The sequence below is a fragment of the Cherax quadricarinatus genome, chromosome 1 (genome assembly GCF_038502225.1).
Source record: "Cherax quadricarinatus isolate ZL_2023a chromosome 1, ASM3850222v1, whole genome shotgun sequence".
Taxonomy (NCBI): Eukaryota; Metazoa; Arthropoda; class Malacostraca; order Decapoda; family Parastacidae; genus Cherax; species Cherax quadricarinatus.
The window spans coordinates 79,323,018-79,342,157 of NC_091292.1; the positions used below are offsets into that span (position 1 = coordinate 79,323,018).

The window sequence follows — 19,140 nt, forward strand, 5'->3', positions numbered from 1 at the left end:
TAAGCTTCGACCCCTGCAACCACAATTAGGTGAGCACAATTAGGTCAGGCCCATACTGGAGTATGCAGCACCAGTTTGGAATCCACACCTGGACAAGCACGTCAAGAATTTAGAGAAAGTGCAAAGGTTTGCAACAAGACTAGTCCCAGAGCTACGGGGATTGTCCTACGAAGAAAGGTTGAGGGAAATCGGCTGACGACACTGGAGGACAGAGGGTCAGGGGAGACATGATAACATATAAAATACTGCGTGGAATAGACAAGGTGGACAAAGACAGGATGTTCCAGAGATGGGACACAGAAACAAGAGGTCACAATTGGAAGTTGAAGAGTCAGATGAGTCAAAGGGATGTTAGGAAGTATTTCTTCCGTCATGGAGTTGTCAGGAAGTGGAACAGCCTAGAAAGTGACGTATTGGAGGCAGGAACCATACATAGTTTTAAGTCGAGGATTGGTAAAGCTCATGGAGCAGGGAGAGAGAGGACCCAGTAGCAGTCAGTGAAGAGGCGGGACCAGGAGCTATGACTCGACCCCTGCAACCACAAATAGGTGAGTACACACACACACACAATGGGCACCTGTGACGAGCGGGGTCCCACAGGGGTCGGTCCTAGAACCAGTGCTATTTTTGGTATATGTGAATGACATGATGGAAGGGTTAGACTCAGAAGTGTCCCTGTTCGCAGATGATGTGAAGTTAATGAGGAGAATAAAATCAGATGAGGTCCGGGCAGGACTTCAAAGAGACCTGGACAGGCTGGACATGTGGTCCAGCAACTGGCTACTTGAATTCAACCTTGCCAAATGCAAAGTCATGAAGATCGAGAAGGGCAAAGAAGACCGCAGACAGAGTATAGGCTAGGTGGCCAACGACTGCAAGCCTCGCTCAAGGAGAAAGATTTTGGCGTGAGTATAACACCGAACACGTCTCCGGAAGTACACATCAACCAGATAACTGCTGCAGCATATGGGCGCCCGGCAAACCTGAGATTAGCATTCCGATACCTAAGTAAGGAATCTTTCAAGACACTGTACATCGTGTACGTCAGGCCCATACTGGAGTATGCAGCACCTGTTTGGAACCCACACTTGGTCAAGCACGTCAAGAAATTAGAGAAAGTGCAAAGGTTTGCGAGAAGGTTAGTTCCAGAGCTAAGGGGAATGTGCTATGAAGAAAGGTTGAGGGAAATCGGCCTGACGACACTGGAGGACAGGAGGGATAGGGGAGACATGATAACGACATACAAAATACTTCGTGGAATAGACAGGGTGGACAGAGACAAGATGTTCCAGAGAGGGGACACAGAAAGAAGGGGTCACTCTTGGAAGTTGAAGACTCAGATGAATCACAGGGATGTTAGGAAGCATTTCTTCAGTCACAGAATAGTGGAGGCAGGAACCATACATAGCTTTAAGACGAGGTATGATAAAGCTCATGGAGCAGGGAGAGAGGACCTATTAGCATTCAGTGAAGAGGCGGGGCCAGGAGCTGAGTCTCGACCCCTGCAACTACAATTAGGCGAGTACGCACACACAAAAAGAGAAGGCCTGAGCTTGCTACCACCTGCAGCTCATAAGACTGCCATCCCCACGAGCCCCTTTGGGGCGGGGCAGATGGCAGACCAGAGGCCTAGCTTCTCCCTACGAGCCCCGTGAGGGCGGGGACTGTGGCTAGGCCTGGGGACACTTGGTCCCAAAGATGAGGAGGTACTTGTACCTCCTCCCATGGAAGACTTAGGTCTCGAGATACTCCCCAGATAGGTAGCCAAGGCCGGATCACCACTACTTGGAAAAGACCCGGGCCGGGAGAGTACCGGCGAATAAAAAAAAAAAAAATACACACACACACACACGCACACACACACACACACACACACACAGAGGCCAAGTGTCTAATCGACATGTGCCTAGGACAAAATGGTAACACACACACACACACACACACACACACACATCTTCATCTCGATGTAAACACATTGCTAAAGCTCCATCATTGAATTTACGTAAAGATAGATTTGCCATATTGCAATGTTGCTACATGTTGTTTGACCTCCCTTCCTCCTTCCCCTTCGCTTCCTCCCTTCCTCCTTCCCCTTCCCTCTCCCCTTTCCCTTCCCTCCCTCTTTCTTTCCCTTTCTTCCCTCTCTCCTCTCTGAGTGAACTCTTCAGTAGCTTGCCTCTCCCCCTGTCTCCTCCCTTTATTCATGGCCTCTCTCTCCCTTCCCATCTATTCCTCCATGTATAGGGCTCACTGATTAGTCAACGCTGGAAAATCAAAAGCCGGGCAAGTGTAGGTGCGTGTGGCCTAGCCTTGGCCGCCAGTAGAGTCGGCAGTTGGCCACATAAACAAGAGCAGCTCGACCGTAATCCCGTCTAGAGGGTTGGAACTCTCTCTGGCCGGCTCCCAGGCTACTAATGTGTGTAATTACAGCCCATTCTCTGGCGGCGTCGACAGGGAGTAAATTCTATCCCAATTGCGCTGTTTTCATGTTGATCGCCAGCTCTGGCGCCTGTCGTCAGCGCTACCCACACGGTGGGCGGTAGTGTAGGCAGTAGCGCAGAGCAGCGCCCGTGGGCGGGAGTGTGGGTGTTTGTGGGTGGGAGGTGAGTGTTTGTGGGTGGGGGTGTTTTGGGTGGAAGGATGTGAGTTGTGGGTAGGAGGGTGGGTGTGGGTGGGAGGGTGTTTGTGGTTGGGAGGGATGGGTGTTTGTGGATAGGAGGGTGTCAGTTTTGGGTAGGAGGGTGGTAGTTGTGGGCGGAAGGGTGATAGTTGTGGGCGGGAGGGTGATAGTTGTGGGCGGGAGGGTAGTAGTTGTGGGCGGGAGGGTGATAGTTGTGGGCGAGAGGGTGATAGTTGTGGGCGGGAGTGGGGAGTGTGGTAGTTGCGGGCGGGAGGGTGATAGTTGTGGGCGGGAGGGTGGTAGCTGCGGGTGGGAGGGTGATAGTTGTGGGCGGGAGGGTGGTAGTTGTGGGCGGGAGGGTGGTAGCTGCGGGCGGGAGGGTGATAGTTGCGGGCGGGAGAGTGGTAGTTGCGGGCGGGAGGGTGATAGTTGCGGACGGGAGGGTGGTAGTTGCGGGCAGGAGGGTGATAGTTGCGGACGGTAGGGTGGTAGTTGCGGGCGGGAGGGTGATAGTTGCGGACGGTAGGGTGGTAGTTGCGGGCGGGAGGGCGATAGTTGCGGACGGTAGGGTGGTAGTTGCGGGCAGGAGGGTGATAGTTGCGGACGGTAGGGTGGTAGTTGCGGGCAGGAGGGTGATAGTTGCGGACGGTAGGGTGGTAGTTGCGGGCGGGAGGGCGATAGTTGCGGGCAGGAGGGTGATAGTTGCGGGCGGGAGGGTGATAGTTGCGAGTGGGAGGGTGGTAGATGCGGGCAGGAGGGTGATAGTTGCGGACGGGAGGGTGGTAGTTGCGGGCAGGAGGGTGATAGTTGCGGGCAGGAGGGTGATAGTTGCGGGCAGGAGGGTGATAGTTGCGGACGGGAGGGTGGTAGATGCGGGCAGGAGGGTGATAGTTGCGGGCAGGAGGGTGATAGTTGCGGGCAGGAGGGTGATAGTTGCGGGCGGGAGGGTGATAGTTGCGAGCGGGAGGGTGGTAGTTGCGGACGGGAGGGTGGTAGTTGCGGGCAGGAGGGTGAGTGTTGTGGACGGGAGGGTGATAGTTGCGGGCGGGAGGGTGGTAGTTGTGGGCAGGAGGGTGAGTGTTGTGGACGGGAGGGTGGTAGTTGCGGGCGGGAGGGCGGTAGTTGCGGGCGGGAGGGTGATAGTTGGGGGCGGGAGGGTGGTAGTTGCGGGCAGGAGGGTGATAGTTGCGGACGGGAGGGTGGTAGTTGCGGGCAGGAGGGTGAGTGTTGTGGACGGGAGGGCGGTAGTTGCGGGCGGGAGGGTGATAGTTGCGGGCGGGAGGGTGGTAGTTGCGGGCAGGAGGGTGATAGTTGCGGACGGGAGGGTGGTAGTTGCGGGCAGGAGGGTGATAGTTGCGGACGGTAGGGTGGTAGTTGCGGGCAGGAGGGTGATAGTTGCGGACGGTAGGGTGGTAGTTGCGGGCAGGAGGGTGATAGTTGCGGACGGTAGGGTGGTAGTTGCGGGCGGGAGGGTGATAGTTGCGGGCGGGAGGGTGGTAGTTGCGGGCAGGAGGGTGATAGTTGCGGACGGTAGGGTGGTAGTTGCGGGCAGGAGGGTGATAGTTGCGGACGGTAGGGTGGTAGTTGCGGGCGGGAGGGCGATAGTTGCGGGCAGGAGGGTGATAGTTGCGGGCGGGAGGGTGATAGTTGCGAGTGGGAGGGTGGTAGATGCGGGCAGGAGGGTGATAGTTGCGGACGGGAGGGTGGTAGTTGCGGGCAGGAGGGTGATAGTTGCGAGCGGGAGGGTGGTAGATGCGGGCAGGAGGGTGATAGTTGCGGGCGGGAGGGTGATAGTTGCGAGCGGGAGGGTGGTAGTTGCGGACGGGAGGGTGGTAGTTGCGGGCAGGAGGGTGAGTGTTGTGGACGGGAGGGTGATAGTTGCGGGCGGGAGGGTGGTAGTTGCGGGCAGGAGGGTGAGTGTTGTGGACGGGAGGGTGATAGTTGCGGGCGGGAGGGCGGTAGTTGCGGGCGGGAGGGTGATAGTTGCGGGCGGGAGGGTGGTAGTTGCGGGCAGGAGGGTGATAGTTGCGGACGGGAGGGTGGTAGTTGCGGGCAGGAGGGTGAGTGTTGTGGACGGGAGGGCGGTAGTTGCGGGCGGGAGGGTGATAGTTGCGGGCGGGAGGGTGGTAGTTGCGGGCAGGAGGGTGATAGTTGCGGACGGGAGGGTGGTAGTTGCGGGCAGGAGGGTGAGTGTTGTGGACGGGAGGGCGGTAGTTGCGGGCGGGAGGGTGATAGTTGCGGGCGGGAGGGTGGTAGTTGCGGGCAGGAGGGTGATAGTTGCGGACGGGAGGGTGGTAGTTGCGGGCAGGAGGGTGAGTGTTGCGGACGGGAGGGCGGTAGTTGCGGGCGGGAGGGTGCTAGTTGCGGGCGGGAGGGTGGTAGTTGCGGGCGGGAGGGTGATAGTTGCGGACGGGAGGGTGGTAGTTGCGGGCGGGAGGGCGATAGTTGCGGGCAGGAGGGTGATAGTTGCGGGCGGGAGGGTGATAGTTGCGAGCGGGAGAGTGATAGTTGTGGGCGGGAGGGTGATAGTTGTGGGCGGGAGGGTGATAGTTGTGGGCGGGAGGGTGATAGTTGCGGGCAGGAGGGTGCTAGATGCGGGCGGGAGGGTGATAGTTGTGGGCGGGAGGGTGATAGTTGGGGGCGGGAGGGTGATAGTTGCGGGCGGGAGAGTGGTAGTTGCGGGCGGGAGGGCGATAGTTGCGGGCGGGAGGGTGGTAGTTGCGGGAGGGTGATAGTTGGGGCGGGAAGGTGATAGGTGTGGGCGGGAGGGTGATAGTTGCGGGCGGGAAGGTGATAGTTGTGGGCGGGAGGGTGACAGTTGCGGGCGGGAGGGTGGTAGTTGCGGGCAGGAGGGTGGTAGTTGCGGGCGGGAGGGTGGTAGTTGCGGGCGGGAGGGTGATAGTTGCGGGCGGGAGGGTGGTAGTTGTGGGCGGGAGGGTGGTAGTTGTGGGTGAGAATGTGGTAGTTGCTGGTGGGAGGGTGGTAGTTGTGGGCGGGAGGGTGATAGTCGTGGGCGGGAGGGTGGTAGCTGCGGGCGGGAGGGTGGTAGTTGTGGGCGGGAGGGTGGTAGTTGCGGGTGAGAATGTGGTAGTTGCTGGTGGGAGGGTGGTAGTTGTGGGCGGGAGGGTGATAGTTGTGGGCGGGAGGGTGGTAGTTGCGGGCGGGGGGGGTGGTAGTTGTGGGCGGGAGGGTGGTAGTTGCGGGCGGGAGGGTGGTTATTGCGGGCGGGAGGGTGGTAGTTGCGGGCGGGAGGGTGGTAGTTGCGGGCGGGAGGGAGGGTGGTAGTTGCGGGCGGGAGGGAGGGTGGTAGTTGCGGGCGGGAGGGAGGGTGGTAGTTGCGGGCGGGAGGGTGATAGTTGCGGACGGGAGGGTGGTAGTTGCGGGAGGGAGGGTGATAGTTGCGGGCGGGAGAGTGATAGTTGCGGGCGGGAGGGTGATAGTTGCGGGCAGGAGGGTGAGTGTTGTGGACGGGAGGGCGGTAGTTGTGGACGGGAGGGCGGTAGTTGTGGGCGGGAGGGTGGTAGTTGCGGGCAGGAGGGTGATAGTTGCGGACGGGAGGGTGATAGTTGCGGGCGGGAGAGTGGTAGTTGCGGGCGGGAGGGTGGTAGTTGCGGGCAGGAGGGTGGTAGCTGTGGGCGGGAGGGTGATAGTTGTGGGCGGGAGGGTGATAGTTGCGGGCGGGAGAGTGGTAGTTGCGGGCGGGAGGGTGGTAGTTGCGGGCGGGCGGGTGATACTTGTGGGCGGGAAGGTGATAGTTGTGGGCGGGAGGGTGATAGTTGCGGGCGGGAGGGTGATAGTTGTGGGTGGGAGGGTGATAGTTGCGAGCGGGAAGGTGATAGTTGTGGGCGGGAGGGTGACAGTTGCGGGCGGGAGGGTGGTAGTTGCGGGCAGGAGGGTGGTAGTTGCGGGTGGGAGGGTGGTAGTTGCGGGCGGGAGGGTTGTAGTTGCGGGCGGGAGGGTGGTAGTTGCGGGCGGGAGGGTGATAGTTGCGGGCGGGAGGGTGGTAGTTGTGGGCGGGAGGGTGATAGTTGCGGGTGAGAATGTGGTAGTTGCGGGGGGGAGGGTGTTAGTTGGGGGCGGGAGGGTGATAGTTGTGGGCGGGAGGGTGGTAGTTGCGGGCGGGAGGGTGGTAGTTGTGGGCGGGAGGGTGGTAGTTGCAGGTGATAATGTGGTAGTTGCTGGTGGGAGGGTGGTAGTTGTGGGCGGGAGGGTGATAGTTGTGGGCGGGAGGGTGGTAGTTGCGGGCGGGAGGGTGGTAGTTGTGGGCGGGAGGGTGGTAGTTGCGGGCGGGAGGGTGGTTATTGCGGGCGGGAGGGTGGTAGTTGTGGGCGGGAGGGTGGTAGTTGCGGGCGGGAGGGTGGTAGTTGCGGGCGGGAGGGAGAGTGGTAGTTGCGGGCGGGAGGGATGGTTGTAGTTGCGGGCGGGAGGGAGGGTGGTAGTTGCGGGCGGGAGGGAGGGTGGTAGTTGCGGGCGGGAGGGAAGGTGGTAGTTGCGGGCGGGAGGGTGGTAGTTGCGGGCGGGATGGTGGTAGTTGCGGGCGGGAGGGTGGTAGTTGCGGGCGGGAGGGAAGGTGGTAGTTGTGGGCGGGAGGGAAGGTGGTAGTTGCGGGCGGGAGGGAGGTAGTTGCGGGCGGGAGGGTGGTAGTTGCGGGCGGGAGGGAGGGTGGTAGTTGCGGGCGGGAGGGTGGTAGTTGCGGGCGGGAGGGAGGTAGTTGCGGGCGGGAGGGAGGGTGGTAGTTGCGGGCGGGAGGGAGAGTGGTAGTTGCAGGAGGGTGGTAGTTGCGGGCGGGAGGGTGGTAGTTGCGGGCGGGAGGGAGGTAGTTGCGGGCGGGAGGGTGGTAGTTGAGGGCGGGAGGGTGGTAGCTGCGGGCGGGAGGGTGATAGTTGCGGGCGGGAGAGTGGTAGTTGCGGGCGGGAGGGTGATAGTTGCGGACGGGAGGGTGGTAGTTGCGGGCGGGAGGTTGATAGTTGCGGGCGGGAGGGTGATAGTTGCGGGCGGGAGGGTGATAGTTGCGGGCGGGAGGGTGATAGTTGCGGGCGGGAGGGTGGTAGTTGCGGGCGGGAGGGTGATAGTTGTGGGCGGGAGGGTGGTAGTTGCGGGCAGGAGGGTGATAGTTGCGGGCAGGAGGGTGATAGTTGGGGGCTGGAGGGTGATAGTTGCGGGCGGGAGGGCGATAGTTGCGGGCGGGAGGGTGATAGTTGCGGTCGGGAGGGTGGTAGTTGCGGGCGGGAGGGCGATAGTTGCGGGCGGGAGGGTGATTGTTGCGGGCGGGAGGGTGTTAGTTGCGGGCGGGAGGGTGATAGTTGTGGGCGGGAGGGTGGTAGTTGCGGGCAGGAGGGTGATAGTTGCGGGCAGGAGGGTGATAGTTGCGGGCGGGAGGGCGATAGTTGCGGGCGGGAGGGTGATAGTTGCGGGCGGGAGGGTGGTAGTTGCGGGCGGGAGGGCGATAGTTGCGGGCGGGAGGGTGGTAGATGCGGGCAGGAGGGTGAGTGTTGTGGACGGGAGGGCGGTAGTTGCGGGCGGGAGGGTGATAGTTGCGGGCGGGAGGGTGGTAGTTGCGGGCAGGAGGGTGATAGTTGCGGACGGGAGGGTGGTAGTTGCGGGCGGGAGGGCGATAGTTGCGGGCAGGAGGGTGATAGTTGCGGGCGGGAGGGTGATAGTTGCGAGCGGGAGAGTGGTAGTTGCAGGCGGGAGGGTGGTAGTTGCGGGCAGGAGGGTGATAGCTGCGGGCGGGAGGGTGATAGTTGTGGGCGGGAGGGTGTTAGTTGTGGGGGTGAGGGTGATAGTTGCGGGCGGGAGAGTGGTAGTTGCGGGCGGGAGAGTGGTAGTTGCGGGCGGGAGGGTGGTAGTTGCGGGAGGGTGATAGTTGTGGGCGGGAAGGTGATAGTTGTGGGCGGGAGGGTTATAGTTGCGGGCGGTAAGGTGATAGTTGTGGGCGGGAGGGTGACAGTTGCGGGCGGGAGGGTGGTAGTTGCGGGCAGGAGGGTGGTAGTTGCGGGCGGGAGGGTGGTAGTTGCGGGCGGGAGGGTGATAGGTGGGGGCGGGAGGGTGTTAGTTGTGGGCGGGAGGGTGGTAGTTGTGGGTGAGAATGTGGTAGTTGCTGGTGGGAGGGTGGTAGTTGTGGGCGGGAGGGTGATAGTTGTGGGCGGGAGGGTGGTAGCTGCGGGCGGGAGGGTGGTAGTTGTGGGCGGGAGGGTGGTAGTTGCGGGTGAGAATGTGGTAGTTGCTGGTGGGAGGGTGGTAGTTGTGGGCGGGAGGGTGATAGTTGTGGGCGGGAGGGTGGTAGTTGCGGGCGGGGGGGTGGTAGTTGTGGGCGGGAGGGTGGTAGTTGCGGGCGGGAGGGTGGTTATTGCGGGCGGGAGGGTGGTAGTTGCGGGCGGGAGGGTGGTAGTTGCGGGCGGGAGGGAGGGTGGTAGTTGCGGGCGGGAGGGAGGGTGGTAGTTGCGGGCGGGAGGGAGGGTGGTAGTTGCGGGCGGGAGGGTGATAGTTGCGGACGGGAGGGTGGTAGTTGCGGGTGGGAGGGTGTTAGTTGCGGGCGGGAGGGTGATAGTTGCGGGCGGGAGGGTGATAGTTGCGGGCAGGAGGGTGAGTGTTGTGGACGGGAGGGCGGTAGTTGTGAGCGGGAATGTGATAGTTGCGGGCGGGAGGGTGGTAGTTGCGGGCAGGAGGGTGATAGTTGCGGACGGGAGGGTGGTAGTTGCGGGCGGGAAGGCGATAGTTGTGGGCAGGAGGGTGATAGTTGCGGGCGGGAGAGTGGTAGTTGCGGGCGGGAGAGTGGTAGTTGCGGGCGGGAGGGTGGTAGTTGCGGGCGGGAGGGTGATAGTTGTGGGCGGGAAGGTGATAGTTGTGGGCGGGAGGGTGATAGTTGCGGGCGGGAGGGTGATAGTTGTGGGAGGGAGGGTGATAGTTGCGTGCGGGAATGTGATAGTTGTGGGCGGGAGGGTGACAGTTGCGGGCGGGAGGGTGGTAGTTGCGGGCAGGAGGGTGGTAGTTGCGGGTGGGAGGGTGGTAGTTGCGGGCGGGAGGGTGATAGTTGCGGGCGGGAGGGTGGTAGTTGTGGGCGGGAGGGTGATAGTTGCGGGTGAGATTGTGGTAGTTGCGGGTGGGAGGGTGGTAGTTGCGGGCGGGAGGGTGATAGTTGTGGGCGGGAGGGTGGTAGTTGCGGGCGGGAGGGTGGTAGTTGTGGGCGGGAGGGTGGTAGTTGCAGGTGATAATGTGGTAGTTGCTGGTGGGAGGGTGGTAGTTGTGGGCGGGAGGGTGATAGTTGTGGGCGGGAGGGTGGTAGTTGCGGGCGGGAGGGTGGTAGTTGTGGGCGGGAGGGTGGTAGTTGCGGGCGGGAGGGTGGTTTTTGCGGGCGGGAGGGTGGTAGTTGTGGGCGGGAGGGTGGTAGTTGCGGGCGGGAGGGTGGTTATTGCGGGCGGGAGGGTGGTAGTTGTGGGCGGGAGGGTGGTAGTTGCGGGCGGGAGGGTGGTAGTTGCGGGCGGGAGGGAGAGTGGTAGTTGCGGGCGGAAGGGATGGTTGTAGTTGCGGGCGGGAGGGAGGGTGGTAGCTGCGGGCGGGAGGGAGGGTGGTAGTTGCGGGCGGGAGGGAAGGTGGTAGTTGCGGGCGGGAGGGTGGTAGTTGCGGGCGGGATGGTGGTAGTTGCGGGCGGGAGGGTGGTAGTTGCGGGCGGGAGGGAAGGTGGTAGTTGCGGGCGGGAGGGAAGGTGGTAGTTGCGGGCGGGAGGGAGGTAGTTGCGGGCGGGAGGGTGGTAGTTGCGGGCGGGAGGGAGGGTGGTAGTTGCGGGCGGGAGGGTGGTAGTTGCGGGCGGGAGGGAGGTAGTTGCGGGCGGGAGGGAGGGTGGTAGTTGCGGGCGGGAGGGAGAGTGGTAGTTGCAGGAGGGTGGTAGTTGCGGGCGGGAGGGTGGTAGTTGCGGGCGGGAGGGAGGTAGTTGCGGGCGGGAGGGTGGTAGTTGTGGGCGGGAGGGTGGTAGTTGCGGGCGGGAGGGAGTTAGTTGCGGGCGGGAGGGAGGGTGGTAGTTGCGGGCGGGAGGGAGGGTGGTAGTTGCGGGAGGGTGGTAGTTGCGGGCGGGAGGGTGGTAGTTGCGGGCGGGAGGGAGGTATTTGCGGGCGGGAAGGTGGTAGTTGCGGGCGGGAGGGGCGTAGTTGCGGGCGGGAGGGAGGGTGGTAGTTGCGGGCGGGAGGGAGGGTGGTAGTTGCGGGAGGGTGGTAGTTGCGGGCGGGAGGGTGGTAGTTGTGGGCGGGAGGGAGGGTGGTAGTTGCGGGAGGGAGGGTGGTAGTTGCGGGAGGGAGGGTGGTAGTTGCGGGCGGGAGGGAGGGTGGTAGTTGCGGGAGGGAGGGTGGTAGTTGCGGGCGGGAGGGAGGGTGGTAGTTGCGGGAGGGAGGGTGGTAGTTGCGGGCGGGAGGGAGGGTGGTAGTTGCGGGAGGGAGGGTGGTAGTTGCGGGCGGGAGGGAGGGTGGTAGTTGCGGGAGGGAGGGTGGTAGTTGCGGGCGGGAGGGAGGGTGGTAGTTGCGGGCGGGAGGGAGGGTGGTAGTTTAAGTGTTCTCTTTGTATTTAATAATAATAATAATAATAATGATTTTAACAATAATAATAGTAATAACAGTAATATTAATATTAATAATAATATAATAAAAGCATTAATAATAATAATAATAATAATAATAATAATAATAATAATAATAATAATGTCTTAAGCCCAGTTACTATCACAAGGTGAGGAGAGAGTTATAACATCCCTCAGTTATGTTATTCGATGCTCAATATAAACATTACTTCTGCTTTTCCTAGTTACTTGCTTATTGTGTTTTAAAGTCATCAGTGATGAATGATCATTATAGGTGTATCTTCTCTTACACGTGTAGTCATTGTTGCTTTGTTTCTCCCCTGGCAGGTCGTGGTTGAAAATGACTGAGTAGGCCACCTGAAGCAAGCCTAGTGAATTGTGAGTATGTCACGCTGTGTTGTGTTTCGTTGTGCCAGCTTGGAAAACCTTAGCTAGGTACTCTACACATGCTTGCTAGGTGGTAGTCAGCTAGGTAAAACCTTAGATAGGTACTCTCCACAAGCTTGCTAAGGGGTAGTCAGCTAGGTAAAACCTTAGCTAAGTACTCTGCACAAGCTTGATAAAGGGTAGTCAGCTAGGTAAAACTTTACTTAGGTACTCTCCACATCCAAAAAACGTATATTCAGTAACTATAACATCAAGTGGACCCTCCACCCAGTATGGGCTTTATCTGTGCTGTACGGACAAGACAAGACTCAGCGTATATACATATAATAGGTCAGGTCAGGTAAGTCACTAGGTGGAGGGCGGAGGTAGGTAGTGGCTGTGTTCTGCTTAGGCTCAAGAACACGAGAATGAAGTAACGCTGCGGTATGTCTACTGGCCCATGGTAGGCAGGTCCATCTCACACTCACATCCACTCAGTTACCTGTCCGACCTATATTTTAAACTATCCAAGGATGTATTTCCGAGATAACGAAACTGCCTGTGTTTTGAACAATTGTAAGTGATTAGGTACAGGTCCACATAAGTACAATTATCATACATAGTATCATATGCGTAAATTACCTAAGATAACCCCAAAAAGTCAGACAAAGTGACTTATCTCCATTGGGGTCCTTGTAATATCTCATTATTTAAAGCCTATCATCTTGGAAGTTCAAGATATGGGATGGTGTAAATAAAAGTCTGGTCGTTGTGCACGAGTGACCAGCATCACTCGTGCACAAGACATTAACCAGGTAATATTAAAGAAACTCGAAAATTCCCTTACCATCTCTCTGCTTGAAGTACTAACTAGCTACAGACCACTTCCTTGAAGTCTAACAGCATACATTACAATAAAGGAACAAGACCCTGAAGTACATTAGTGTTCTCTAAGAGCAGCTTAACCATTGTCTTGATCAGACAATGCTGGAGAAGTCGAGGTATTGTTGTTCACTTAGTGTCTTCGCACACTGTTACTACACAGTACTGTTGTTCACTTAGTGTATTCACATCACGACAGGCAGCAGAGTTATCACTAGAGGCAGTGGCGTCATCACTAAATGAGGTGGAGTCATCATTAAAGGCTGTAGAGTCATCAGTAGAGGCAGTAGAGTCATCGCTAAAGGCAGTAGTCATTACTAGAGGCAGTAGAGTCATCATTTGAGGCAGTAGAGTCATCACTAGAAGCAGTAGAGTCATCACAAGAGGCAGTTGAATCATTACTAGAGGCAGTAAAGTCATCAGAAGAGGAAGTAGAGTCATCACTAGAGGCAGTAGTCATCAATAAAGGCAGTAGGATCAACATTAGAGGTAGTAGGGTCATCACTAGAGGCAGTGGAGTCATCACTGGAGGCAGTAGAGACATCAAAAGATTCAGTAGAGTCATCACTAGAGGCTGTAGAGTCATCACTAGAGGCAATAGAGTCATTAATGGAGGCAGTGGGCATCACTAGAGATAGTAGAGTCATCACTAGAGGCAGTAGAGTCATTACTAGAGGCAGTAGAATCATTACAAGAGGAAGGAGAGTCAACACTAGAGGCAGTAGAGTCATCACTAGAGTGTGTAGAGTCATCACTAGAGGCAATAGAATCATCACTAGAGACAATATAGTCATTACTAGAGGCAGTAGAATCATCACCAGAGGCAATAGTCATCTCTAGAGGCAGTAGTCATCACTGGAAGCAGTAGAGTCCCCAGTAGGGGCAGTAGAGTCATCATTAGAGGCAGTAGAACCGTCACTAGAGGCAGTAGAGTCATTACTACAGGCAGTAGAGTCACCACTAGAGGCAGTACAATCATCAGTAGGGGCAGTAGAATAATCACTAGAGGCAGTGGAGTCATCACTAGAGGCAGATTCATCACTAGAGGCAGTAGATTCATCATTAAAGGCAATAGAGTCATCGCTAGAGGCAGTAGAACCATCACTAGAGGCAGTAGAATCACCACTAAACTCAGTACAGTCATCAGTAGAGGCAGTAGAATAATCACTAGAGGCAGCAGAGTCATCGCTAGAGGCAGTAGAATCGTCACTAGAAGGAGATTCATCACTAGAGCAGTAGATTCTTCACTTGAGGCAGTAGAGTCATCGCTAGAAGCAGTAGAGCCATCACTACAGGCAGTACAATCATTACTATAGGCAGTAAAATTATCACCAGGGGCAGTCGAGTCACCACAAGAGGCAGTGCAGTCATCACTAGAGGCAGTAGAGTCACCACTAGAGGCAGTGCAGTCATCACTAGAGGCAGTAGAGTCACCACTAGATGCTGTGCAGTCATCACTAGAGGCAGTAGAGTCACCACTAGATGCAGTGCATTCATCACTAGAGGCAGTAGAGTCACCACTAGATGCAGGGCAGTCATCACTAGAGGCAGTAGAGTCACCACTAGAGGCAGTGCAGTCATCACTAGAGGCAGTAGAGTCACCACTAGATGCAGTGCAGCCATCACTAGAGGCAGTAGAGTCACCACTAGATGCAGTGCAGTCATCACTAGAGGCAGTAGAGTCACCACTAGATGCAGTGCAGTCATCACTAGAGGCAGTAGAGTCACCACTAGATGCAGTGCAGTCATCACTAGAGGCAGTAGTCACCACTAGATGCAGTGCAGTCATCACTAGAGGCAGTAGAGTCACCACTAGATGCAGTGCAGTCATCACTAGAGGCAGTAGAGTCACCACTGGATGCAGTGCAGTCATCACTAGAGGCAGTAGAGTCACCACTAGATGCAGTGCAGTCATCACTAAAGGCAGTAGAGTCACCACTAGATGCAGTGCAGTCATCACTAGAGGCAGTAGAGTCACCACTAGATGCAGTGCAGTCATCACTAGAGGCAGTAGAGTCACCACTAGATGCAGTGCAGTCATCACTAGAGGCAGTAGAGTCACCACTAGATGCAGTGCAGTCATCACTAGAGGCAGTGAGTCACCACTAGATGCAGTGCAGTCATCACTAGAGGCAGTAGAGTCACCACTAGATGCAGTGGTCATCACTAGAGGCAGTAGAGTCACCACTAGATGCAGTGCAGTCATCACTAGAGGCAGTAGAGTCACCACTAGATGCAGTGCAGTCATCACTAGAGGCAGTAGAGTCAGCACTAGATGCAGTGCAGTCATCACTAGAGGCAGTAGAGTCACCACTAGAAGCAGTGCTACCCATCACCAGAGGCAGTAGAGTCACCGCTAGAGGCAGTACAATCATCACTAGAGGCCTACTTCTAGTAGAGTCACCACCAGAGGTAGTGCAATCATTCCTAGAGGCAGTAGAGTCACCGCTAGAGGCAATACAATCACCACTAGAGACAGTAAAATCATCACTAGAGGCAGTAGAGTCATCCCTAGAGGCAGTAGAGTCACCAATAGAGGCACTATTCATCATTAGAGGCAGTAGAGTCATCGCTAGAGGCAGTAGAACCATAACTAGAGGCAGTACAATCATCACTAGAGGCAGTAGAGTCATTACTAGAGGCAGTAGAATCATCCCCAGAGGCAGTGCAGTCATCACTAGAGCCAGTAGAGTGACCACCAGAGGTAGTGCAATTATCCCTAGAGGCATTAGAGGCGCTAGAGGCAGTAGAGTCACCACTAGAGGCAATAGTCACAACTAGAGGCAGTAGAGTCACAACTAGAGGCAGTAGAGTCACCACTAGAGGCAGTAGTCACAACTAGAGGCAGTAGAGTCACCACTAGAGGCAATAGTCACCACTAGAGGCAGTAGAGTCACAACTAGAGGCAGTAGAGTCACTACTAGAGGCAATAGAGTCACCACTAGAGGCAGTAGAGTCACAACTAGAGGCAGTAGAGTCACCACTAGAGGCAGTAGTCACAACTAGAGGCAGTAGAGTCACCACTAGAAGTAGTAGAGTCACAACTAGAGGCAGTATAGTCACCACTAGATGCAATAGAGTCACCACTAGAGGCAGTAGAGTCACCACTAGAGGCAGTAGAGTCACAACTAGAGGCAGTAGAGTCACCACTAGAGGCAGTAGAGTCACCACTAGAGGCAGTAGAGTCACCACTAGAGGCAGTAGAGTCACCACTAGAGGCAGTAGAGTCACCACTAGAGGCAGTAGAGTCACAACTAGAGGCAGTAGAGTCACCACTAGAGGCAGTAGAGTCACAACTAGAGGCAGTAGAGTCACCACTAGAGGCAGTAGAGTCACAACTAGAGGCAGTAGAGTCACCACTAGAGGCAGTAGTCACAACTAGAGGCAGTAGAGTCACCACTAGAGGCAGTAGAGTCACCACTAGAGGCAGTAGAGTCACCACTAGAGGCAGTAGTCACCACTAGAGGCAGTAGAGTCACAACTAGAGGCAGTAGAGTCACCACTAGAGGCAGTAGTCACCACTAGAGGCAGTAGAGTTACCACTAGAGGCAGTAGAGTCACCACTAGAGGCAGTAGAGTCACCACTAGAGGCAGTAGAATCAGCAGACCGAAACAAAACAGGAAAAGATGACTGGCGAATGTCTGAGTTATTTTTAGGCAGCGAGCAGAGGAAGTTGTTGAGAGATGGTAGTGTAGACCACCCCTGTACAGTGTACTCGACCTGTGTATAGTGTTCACCACCCCTGTACAGTGTACTCGACCCATGTATAGTGTTCACCACCCCTGTACAGTGTACACCACCACCCCTGTACAGTGTACTCGACCCATGTATAGTGTTCACCCCTGTAGAGTGTACACCACCCCTGTACAGCATACACCACCCTTGTACAGTGTACTCCACCACCACCACAGTGTACACCACCCTTATACAGTGTACTCCACCGCCCCTGTACAGTGTGTACACTACCCCTGTACAGTGTACACGACCCCTGTACAATGTACGCCACCATCCCTGTACAGTGTACACCAACCACCCCTGTACAATGTATACTATCAGCCCTGTACAGTGTACACCACCCCGGTACAGTGTACGCCACCCTGGTAGTATATTTCATCACTCCTGTGCATTGTACACCACCACCCCTGTACGGTGTACACCACCACCCTTGTACAGTGCACACCATCAACCCTGTATAGTTTACACCACTACCCCTGTACAGTGTACACCACCACCCCTGTTCAGTATACACCACTTCGGTACAGTATACACCACCTCCCCGGTACTGTGTACACCACCTCCGTACAGTGTACACCACTACCCCGGTATAGTGTACACCACCACCCCTGTACAATGTATACCACCACCCCTGTACATTGTACATCACCCCTGTACAATGTACACCATCACCCCTGCACAGTGTACACTACTGTGCAGTGTACAAACCACCCCTGTACATTGTACACCACCTCCTGTACAGGTACACCACCCCTGTTCAGTGTACACCACCACCCCTGTACAGTGTACACTATCACCCCTGTATAGTGTACATCACCCCTGTACAATGTACGCCATCACCCCTGTACAGTGTACACCACTACCCCTGTATAATGTACACCATCACCCCTGTACAATGTACGCCATCACCCCTGTACAGTGTACACCACTATCCATGTACAGTGTACATCATCACCCCTGTACAATGTACACCATCACCCCTGTATAGAGTATAACACCACCCCTGTACAGTGTGCACCAACTCCTCTGTACATTGTGCAAAACGACCCCTGTAGTGTACACCACGACCCCTGTACAGTGTACACCACGACCCCTGTACAGTGTACACCACGACCCCTGTACAGTGTACACCACCTCCTGTACAGGTACACCACCCCTGTTCAGTGTACACCACCCCTGTACAGTGTACACTACCACCCCTGTATAGTGTACATCACCCCTGTCCAGTGTACACCATCACCCCTGTACAGTGTACACCACTACCCCTGTATAGTGTACATCATCACCCCTGTCCAGTGTACACCATCACCCCTGTACAGTGTACACCACTACCCCTGTACAGTGCACATCATCACCCCTGCACAATGTACACCATCACCCCTGTATAGAGTGTAACACCACCCCTGTACAGTGTGCACCAAATCCTCTGTACATTGTGCAAAACGACCCCTGTACAGTGTACACTACGACCCCTGTACAGTGTACACCACGACCCCTGTACAGTGTACACCACGACCCCTGTACAGTGTACACCACGACCCCTGTACAGTGTACATCACGACCCCTGTACAGTCTACACCACCTGTACAGGTACACCACCCCTGTTCAGTGTACACCACCCCTGTACAGTGTACACTACCACCCCTGTATAGTGTACATCATTACCCCTGTACAGTGTACACCATCACCCCTGTACAGTGTACACCACTACCCCTGTACTGTGTACATCATCATCCCTGTACAATGTACACCATCACCCCTGTATAGAGTATAACACCACTCCTGTACAGTGTCACCAACTCCTCTGTACATTGTGCAAAATGGCCCCTGTCCAGTGTACACCACGACCCTGGCTCAGTGTACATCGCAACCCCAACTCGGTGTACATCACAACTCTAGCTTAGTGTACTTCACAACCCCAGGTCATTATATACTACAACCTCAGCTCAGTGTTTATCACAACCCCTGCCCAGTGTATACTTCGACCCCCCTCTCCTCAGTATACACTTCGACCCCTCTCTCCTCAGTATACACTTCGACCCCTCCTTTTCTTTCCTCAGTGTACACTACGTCCCTCAGTGTACATTAAGAACCCTCCCTCTCTCACCCAGTGTCCACTATGACCTTTCCCTTCCTCCTCCAGTGTACACTACGACGCCCTCCCTCCCTCTCCATGTACATTACGACCCCGTCCTCTCCTCAGTGTACACTGCGAACCCTCAGGGTACATCACAACCCTCCCTCTCTCCCACTGTACCACTTCCCAGTGTACACCACGACCCCCCGACCCATTATACACCAAAACCCTTCACTGTACACCAAAATAAATAGGCAGATGTGCAACATCCGGGTATCTTTATTTGTAGACGCTTCGCCATCCAGTGGCTTTATCAATACAATACAAGGATATAATGTGAAGACTGTAGAACTATAACCAGAAGATGAGGTAATCAGTCCCTCAGCCTTGGAATTGGTGAAGAGCACCGTAGTCTTCAGGAATTTGAAGCACAGGCAGGAAGATTATTGTTTATATACTGGCGTCAGATGAAGGAGGTGCAGCAGATGAAGGCACTGTCACTGGTAGGCGGGATTCCCCAGTGGAAGTGGTCGTACCCAGGGGATGGACCAAGAGTAAGCAAGAATGTGGAGATGTCCTCTGTACCATGACGTTGCAGTGTCTGACATGTTGTACATGAATGGTATATAATACCGACAAGATGAAGATTTAGACACAGGTGGAACATCTGGGTATCTTTATTGTAGACGTTTCGCCGTCCAGTGGCTTTATCAATACAATAAAAGTAACAGTCTTTCTGCCTGTGTTTCAGTCTTCAAAACTACGGTGATCTTCAACAACTCCAAGACAGAGGGACTGATTACCTCACCTTTTGTATATAGTTCTACAATCTTCGTATTAAGTCCTTGTATTGATAAATCCACTGGACGGCGAAACGTCTACAGATAAAGATA

At 55.9% G+C, this 19,140-nt stretch overlaps 1 protein-coding gene across 5 annotated transcripts in view; it reads left to right on the forward strand.

Annotated features, from left to right (window-relative positions):
- Nucleotides 1-11,513: 11,513 nt before the first annotated feature.
- The window catches only part of LOC128688956 (receptor-type guanylate cyclase Gyc76C), a 619,662-nt gene continuing 612,035 nt past the window's right edge, over nucleotides 11,514-19,140 (forward strand). For all 5 annotated transcript variants that reach the window (XR_011391737.1, XM_070083032.1, XM_070083048.1 and 2 more), the window contains exon 1: nucleotides 11,514-11,564. The gene's annotated coding sequence lies outside the window, so the exon portion shown is untranslated. The remainder of the gene's footprint in view (nucleotides 11,565-19,140) is intronic.